This window comes from Phoca vitulina, unplaced genomic scaffold (assembly GCF_004348235.1).
Source record: "Phoca vitulina isolate PV1807 unplaced genomic scaffold, GSC_HSeal_1.0 scaffold62, whole genome shotgun sequence".
Lineage (NCBI taxonomy): Eukaryota > Metazoa > Chordata > Mammalia > Carnivora > Phocidae > Phoca > Phoca vitulina.
This window is the reverse complement of record NW_022589765.1, coordinates 8,595,979-8,604,707: the sequence shown is the minus strand read 5'-3', so window position 1 is coordinate 8,604,707 and position 8,729 is coordinate 8,595,979. Positions and strand designations below refer to the sequence as shown.

Below are 8,729 nucleotides of genomic sequence, written 5' to 3'. Positions count from 1 at the left end.
ATTTAATAAGAACAGATTGAAGTTCTGGAAATTCCTGTTTGGCTACTTATCTGGATGCCATGTAAATCCTATAAAATGATTCATTTTGAGCTCAGAAAATAAAATTTCATTTTCATATTCTAACACAGTGAACACTTCTTAATTCCATTAACAATAATTATGCTGGAATTAAGTTGTTTTCTTGTCTATCATGACTCATTATAAGTTACACTCTTAATTTGAAAAAATGGACTCCATACTTGTAGACATTGATCCACAGCACCAAAGCATTTTTTTTTTTTTTTTTTTTTACCCAAAAACTGAATAAACAATTGAAGGAACTATAGGGTCAGGATAAGGGTAAGTAAATGTAATTTTACCTGGATACTATACTCACTTTTTGAAAATGCTGTTGTTTTTTTTTTTCAGTCAGTGACACATAAGGAAAGATTGCTAAAGCATTTTTTCCCCTTATTATCATCTTAGTGCCCACGTAAATCAGTGGCTTTCAGTACCTGAGTGCCAGGAAAGTTTAGCTTCAGTTATTTTCAAAGACCTAAAAATCACAGAGAAAAATGAATCTATTACTTTGGTAATCCACCTGAAAATTTCAATGCATAGTAATACTACTTTTGAAAATGTTCTTTTGCAAATAGGAATTGATGACAGTTTAGCTGCATTTTAGATCAACAGTCTTTGTGTGTGTATACATGTATACATGGAGGGGGAGTGACTTTATGGACAGATGGTTTGCAAATACTTCACCATTAGCACAGTAATATCAGATCAGTATACAACTGAAGGAATTGGGGCCTGAAGGGGAGCAGAATTTGCTAGCTGAAAATATGCCTTTTTGACATAGGATCATTTTAGGTTATTTTTAAGAAACAGCAGACATAGGAGAAACTCTGAAAACCTGGTAGAAGTTACCCCTTTATAAGAAAAATTTATATATATTTTTATTTTTTTGCAATTTCAGTTTTCTTTTCAATTTTATCATCTTAACCATTTTTTAATAATTTTTAATCATGATAAATATACTCTTTAATCCCCATCCCCTATTTCCCCCATCCCCCAACCCACCCTCCCTTCTGGTAACCATCAGTTTGTTCTCTATAGCTAAGAGTCTGCCGGCCCTTTTTTTTTTAAAGCTGTTTTTTAAAATATTTTATTTATTCATTTGAGAGAGAGACAGAGAGAGCACAAGCTGGGGGAGAGGCAGAGGGAGAGGGAGAAGCAGACTCCCCACTGAACTGGGAACCCGACATGGCTAGGACCTGGAGATCATGACCCGAGCCAAAGGCAGACGCTCAACCATCTGAGCCCCCCAGGTGCCCCATTATAGCTAAGAGTCTGTTTCTTGGTTTCTCTCTCTCTCTCTTTTTGTCTTTGCTCATTTTTTTGTTTGTTTCTTAAATTCCAGTTAAGAGTGAAATCATATGGTTCTTGTCTTTCTCTGACTGACTTATTTCACTTAGCATTATACTTTCTAGCCCTGTCCATGTTGCTGCAAATAGCAAGATTTCATTCTTTTTTATGGCTCAATAATATTCTAGTATATATCTACACCACATCTTCTTTATCCATTCATCTATTGATGGATACTTGGGCTGCTTCCATAGTTTTGCTATTGTAAAAAATGTTGCAATGAACATAGGGATGCATGTATCCCTTTTAATTAGTGTTTTTGTATTTTGGGGGTAAATTCCAAGTAGTGCCATTACTGGATCATAGGGTAGTTCTATTTTTAATTTTTTGAGGAACCTCCATACTGTTTTCCACAGTGGCTGCACCAGTTTGCATTCCCACCAACACTGCATGAGGGTTCCTTTTTCTCCACATCTTCGACAACACCTATTGTTTCCTGTGTTTTTGATTTTAGCCATTCTGACAGGGGTGAGGTGACATCTCATTGTAGTTTTGATTTGCATTTCCCCGATGATGAGCGATGTTGAGCATCTTTTCATGTGTCTGCTGGCCACCTGTATGTCTTCTTTGGAGAAATGTCTGTTTGGGTCTTCTACCCATTTTTTAATTGGATTATTTGGGGGGTTGTCAAGTTGTATCAGTTTTTTATATATTTTAGATACTAACCCTTTATCAGATATGTCATTTGCAAATATTTTCTTCCATTCAGTAGGTTGCCTTTTAGTTTTGTTGATTGTTTCCTTCATCGTTCAGAAACTTTTTATTTTGATGTAGTCCCAATAGGTTATTTTTGTTTTTATTTTCCTTGCCTCAGGAGACATATCTAGAAAAATGTTGCTATGGCCAATGTCAGAGAAATTACTGCCTGTGCTCTCTGTTAGGATTTTTATAGTTTCAGGACTCACATTTAGCTCTTTAATCCATTTTAAATTTATTTTTGTGTATGGTGAAACAAAGTGGTCCAGTTTTATTCTTTTGCATGTGGTTGTCTTGTTTTCCTAACACCATTTGTTGAAGAGACTGCCTTTTGCCCATTCTTCCTTTGTCTGAGATTAATTGACCGTATAAATATGGGTTTATTTCTAGGTTTTTTGTCCTATTCCATTGATCTATGTGTCTATTTTTATGCCAGTACCATACTGTTTTAATTATTACCACTTTGTAATATAACTTGAAAAATGGAACTGTGATGCCTCCAGTTTTGTTTTTCTTTTTCAAGACTGCTTTGGCTATTTGAGGTCTTTTGTGGTTCCCTACAAGTTTTAGGATTGTTTGTTCTAGGTCTCTGAAAAATACTGCTAGTATTTTGATAGGGATTATATTAAATATGCAGATTTCTTTGGGTAGTACAGACATTTTAATAATATTTTTTCTTCCAATCCATGAGCATGGAATATTTTTCCATTTCTTCATGTTGTCTTGAATTTCTTTCATCAGTGTTTTATACTTTTTAGAGTACAGGTCTTTCACCTTTTTGTCAAGATTATTCTTGAATATTTTATTGTGCTTTTTTAACAACTGATAATCAATTTAGTAAAAAGGTTGATTTAAGCATCTGCAGTGGTGACCTCAATCTCGACTCCTGGCTCAATACCGATGGAAGTAATCTGCTTAACAATCTCAGAAGGAAAGTGCAAATCAATGAGTCACTTGTGGATCCTCATCTGAAAATGATCCCAAGTCTTAGAACCTTCACCACAAGTTTTTCTTGTAGTGATTCTCAGAGCCTTGGTAGGCGTCCAAACTGGTGCTTTCACTTTGAGATTCTTTTCCTTTGCCCCTCCGATCAAGTCAGCACATACCTTCCCCAAAGATTTTCTGTTGCAGCTGGTTAGAGTAATTCTAATTCAGTGAATCACCATCTCTGGCTCCCTGGGTGTCTTCCCAGTGTCTCTAAAAGCCATGGTTGTGGCGCAGTTTCCTGACCGACTTGTTCCTCAGTGAGAGCAAACAGCGGTGAGTCAAGAGCAAGAGTGGGGCATCCAGAGCTCTGCTATAGCTGTGACCATGTCTTCCTCAAAGAGCTGAATATTTTATTGTTTTTTTTTTAAAGATTTTATTTATTTAATTGACAGAGAGAGACACAACAAGAGAGGGAACACAAGCAGGGCAAGTGGGAGAGGGAGAAGCAGGCTTCCTGCCGAGCAGGGTGACCGATGCGGGGCTCAATCCCAAGACCCTGGGATCATGACCTGAGCCAAAGGCAGATGCCTAATGACTGAGCCACCCTGGCGCCCCAATATTTTATTATTTTTGGTGCAATTGTAAATGAAATTGTTTTCTTAATTTCACTTCCTGCTGCTTCATTATTAGTGTATAGGAATGCAACAGATTTCTGTACATTGGTTTTGTATCCTGTGACTTTACTGAATTCATTTATCATTTCTAGTAGTTTTTTGGTGGAGTCTTTGGGGTTTTCTATATTGAGTATCATGTTACCGGCAAATAATGAGAGTTTTACTTCTTCCTTACCAATTTGGATGCCTTTTATTTCCTTATGTTGCCTAATTGCTGTAGCTAGGACTTCCAGTGCTATGATGAATAAAAGTGGGGAGAGTGGTAAGAGAGTTTTTGACTTCTTCTTTGATTTCTTGGTTGACTGAGAAATTTATATTTATAAAGGAAATCTGCATTTGTCAGGGTGTCTCCCTCTCTGGACCAGGAAGAGAAGGATGACTAAATCTCTAGAAGTGCTTATCAATGGAGAAGGCAACAAATTAAATCTGCATAACAACCATATCCTCCTTTACTGTGCTTTTCCTGGTAACTTCCCGTAACTGGCTCCCCACCTCTATCATCTTCCTTGGTCTTTAGCTGGAGGTGGGTTTAAGGTGGTGGCTTGGACCATCTTAGGAAGTTATTTGATTTTCCTGGCTATCTGCCATGTGTACAGGAGTTACACGTGTTCTTAATCTTGTTTGCTTTTCTCCTATTAATCTGTCTCTTACTATGGGGGAGGAGAGTTCCTCAGCCAAGAACCTAAAAGATTAGAAGGAAAATTACTCTTCCTCCCTCATAGCCGTAGAACCAAAATCATGAAATAAGGAGGTGATTCAGGCATAATGAAATTCAGGACTACTGTAGTCAAAATAACAAAATCCTTTATTGATGCCCTAGTAAGGAGGGATTATATATTCTAGTTACAACTTGTAAGGAAATTTTAAAAGTCCTGCCAGCAATAGACCCCTCTGTATGAATAAAGAAAGGAGAAATTTAACACAATTTAATATTGCATAAGCATGATCACATTCACATGTGTATAAGGTAGCATAACAGTCTGGATAGACTTACAAAGTCTGGACAGAATTTCACATAAATGTATACCTTAAAATAGAAGAAAGAACAATGAAAAGTTCTCTTATCTCCTTGAGAGACATGCACTGTGGTGTTGCTTGTATATTTCCTGAGAGACTTAATTTCACAAGTGTCTGCTTATATTTCCAAGGAGCAGAAGATATGTGAATTGAATTATAAAATCAAAAGGGTTAGCCTCCTCTTCAGCTATTTCAACTTTCAAGAGATATCCTAAGGAGAGAAGGATCCTCAAAGAGAAGTTCGTCATTTTACCCTTACAATCTACATTTGTCATTTATGATTCTTTTTATTGTTTAAGTATATTCACATGTGTTTACTATTTATAAAATTTATCTGTTTAAGTATATGTGGTTCTGCTGAGGGTTTAGTTCTTCTCAACTAATATTTGTTCACATTACCAGGGAGATCTAATTCCTGTGTTCTCCTTTCAGGCATTCACTCACAAGTGTAGACATTTGGTTCAGAATGAGTTGCCCCAAGATGTGTCACTTTGGCATGCTGATTATTTCAAACTGAAAACAATTAAGGCCCAAATGACTCAGGAAGAAACTTTGATCTCCTCCCTGCCCCCCACAACTGCCTAAGAGAATTTAGATGGAAGACTTGCTCCAGAAAGAGAGCAATCACCATAGATAACTACATTATAATATGAACTAGGGACGGCAGACAGGTATTTAGCAAAGTCTGTTTGTTAAAATTCCTCTCTGTGTTTCATTGTTTCTGTGTGGCCTAGCAATCATTTGTTTACCAAACGTTTATTATTTTTCATCTTCCTGTGAATTGCCTTCCTTCCTTTTGAAGTCCCAGACTCCTAACCCCTTCTTCTTAGTTCAGGATGACACACCTCATTTTTCCTATCTCTGGAACTATTCATGTTTATGTGGATTCCCTGTAGTTAAGTAATTAAATGTGATTTTTTTCCTGTTGATCTATCTCATGTCAATTTAATTCTTAGACCAATCAGAAGAACCTTGAACAATAGAGAAAATTTTTATTCCCAACACAAGCGTATATCAAGGGGATAAGAATGGAGGCAGGAAGGGCGCCTGGCTGGTTCAGTCAGTAGAGCATGTGACTCTTGATCTCAGGGTTGTGAGTTTAAGCCCCATGTTGGGCATAGAGTTTACTTTAAAAAAATGGAGGCAGGAAGATCTATGGAAATGTTTGGTTGAAAGGAAACATTTTCTTAAAGCATCAACACAGTCTACCATGTCACAAACTTTTAGCCATACTTGCTCAGTAAGAGGATATAAGAAAAGATAAAGGCAGCCTATTTTGCTAGAATCACTCAAGACAAATAGCAGAAACTAGCAAAACCCTAGACAAATGTATGGTACTGGTTGTAAAAGTCACACGCCCATCCTTAGACTGAATCAGCCCTGGAGAGAAAACAGGCTAAACTATTAGGTTTTTCTGAATGACAGAGATATTCTAGGTAGTTTGTAAATTGGCCCTTATCAGTAATATTATTTTGGCACACATAATTCTAAATCTCAGTTCCTTTTTCTTGAAAGAAAAAGAAAAAGGATGAGAGAGACCTGTCTAGTGCTCTTCTCTTCCCATTTAGAGTTATAAAAGATTCTGAGTCTCTTTAAAATAATAGTTATTGGGATACCTGGGTGGCTTTGTTGGTTAAGCATCTGCCTTTGGCAGGATGGGGGGGGGTGGGATTTTAGATCACATTAATAGAAGTCTATCAAGTGGGAGGATTAATAGTCTACTGTGGAGTTTGTGCTGGTCAAAATACATGTAGAGCAACATATTCAGCTCTGTATATGCATGTTGCAGTGTTTTATACAGATTCTAAACTTAATTCTTACATTATCCCTTTCTAAAGTAAATAGGCCTATCTTTAAATATTTGAAGAACTGTCATATTAAAGTGGGATTATATGTATATCTGTGACAGGGAAAAACTTTATATTGCCTCTATTTCCCTTGTTGCTGTGACCTATAGATTAGAAACTTCTGCTTAGCCCTGCAGGTAGGGATATTAATCATCCAAGGAATTTTGCTTATAGCTAAGATTTACGAAAACTGTTCTTTACCCAAAATCTACCTTACCTGAGGAGATAAGGAAGTAGCCAGAGCAGTCATCATCCCAGTTCCTCAAGACTGAGGAATGATCATAACTCAGGGGGAAATTGAAACTGTGCCCCATAGAGTTAATGAAGCAGAAACTAGCAAGAAATTTGAAGCCTTGATTTTCAGAGAACAATTTCCTCCAATCTGCTATTGTTCCTTTTTTTCCCCCAAAGATTTATTTATTTATTTGAGAGAGAGAGAGCAGGGGAAGGGGCAGAGGGAGAGAGAATCCTCAAGCAGACTCCCCACTGAGTGTGGAGCCTAACGTGGGGCTCCATCCCAGGACCCTGAGATCGTGACCTGAGCCAAATCAAGAGTCGGCCACTTAACCAACTGAACCACCCAGGTGCCCCAGCTATTGTGTCTTTTTAGACCCCATTAACAAACTCACTAGCTATCTCTGTAGAAGCCTGGACTCAAGGTCAACTGATAGGGTTCCAGCCTATGGACAAGCAAGATCTTGCATTCCCTACTCAAGATAACAAGCCCCAGACTCCATCCAGTTTATAACAGCTCTCAGAATATGCCCATAGCCCCTTCTCCTTGTCCTAAAATAACCTCCTAAAGTCAGGGGCTGAAATTTTCCTCATTCTGATGTTAAGTCTTCACCCCAAAGTGAACATGGGATATATGTTACACGTATGTGTGCTCAATGTGCATGCTCCATTTTTCCTCGTGAATAATCATAAGTTTTCCCACCCTTTTCATCAGTCTATATGTAATCTCCCAACCCCTATGGTTATAAAAACCATGTTCTCTCCCCCTTCAGGGAGGCATAGTTGAGGCTTGTCCTCCCATCTTCTCCTTTGGCTGACTCTCAAATAAACCCTTTTCTTGCTGCATACTTGATGTCTCAGTGATTGGCTTTGCTGCACATTGGGCAGATGGATTTGGGTTCAATTACGTATCTTTTATAGTTTCTGTGGGTGGAAGTAAAGTCAATGCATAGGAGTTATGGAAGGCAAATTTCTGCTCAACGAAAGGAAGATTATCACATTTTCCTTCTCCAAAGGACTTCCAGTCACTCAAAGTATTCAAGCAGAACCTGAATGCTCACCCAGCCCAGATGTTGTAGAAGGGGTGTTTCCTTGGATGAGAAGTCTGGTTGAATTTCTTAGTTCCCTTTCCAATTCTGTGATCCTGGGACTCTCCTAATTGACAATCTAATTATGATTCATCTTTCTTTGAGAGACTTTGTCTCTTCAACTTTTAAAAAAGAGTTCTCCTCAGAAATACCAAGTGCTTATGACAGGACAGTATTAGTTTTGGGAAAGTTCATGTCACCCTAGGTAATAAATGATCAAAGGACTGGGATGTTAGAGACTGTCTTCTAGCCTCCAGTCCCTGTCTCTCTACATTTTAGGTTCTCTGGTCCTCCGGGGCTTATAAAAACTGTGCTGTTCCTTTGTCACCCTTGATTTCTTTCTTCTCTGCCTGATTAAAATATCTGTGTTTATTTCCATAGTCAATAGCCCCTATTGTTGGTCATTAGCATACACACATTCACACACAGGCTAAAACTGGGCTATAAGCACTTTTTTTTCGGATTAAAATGTTTTATCTTCTATGCAAGTTGGAGGGTATTTATCTGAGCTTCACGACCAAAGGTAATAATCTTCGTGTACGTCACGGTTTCTCCTGAGAATCTTAGAGAAACACAGAGATGATTAGTACCTGGTTACCCTTCTATGTATATTGTAAGGGAGGAAAAAAATAATTTTTCTTGTACTTTTCTAAATTCTTAGACGGGGATCCCATAACACAAGACAGAACAACTAGAAAAAAAGTTTATTAACACATATATCTCATGTATACATGGGAGACAGCCAGGAAAAAGAGATGGCTTAAAATTTGGGCTTAAATATCATCTTCACTGGAAAACATAAAAAGAACTTCAACAAAGCAATACAGGTATGAACAACT

The 8,729-nt window shown here is 37.7% G+C and overlaps 1 pseudogene; it reads right to left on the bottom strand.

Annotated features, from left to right (window-relative positions):
- Positions 1-2,954: 2,954 nt before the first annotated feature.
- Positions 2,955-3,311, bottom strand: LOC116623922 (annotated as a pseudogene).
- Between the last annotated feature and the right edge of the window lie 5,418 nt (positions 3,312-8,729).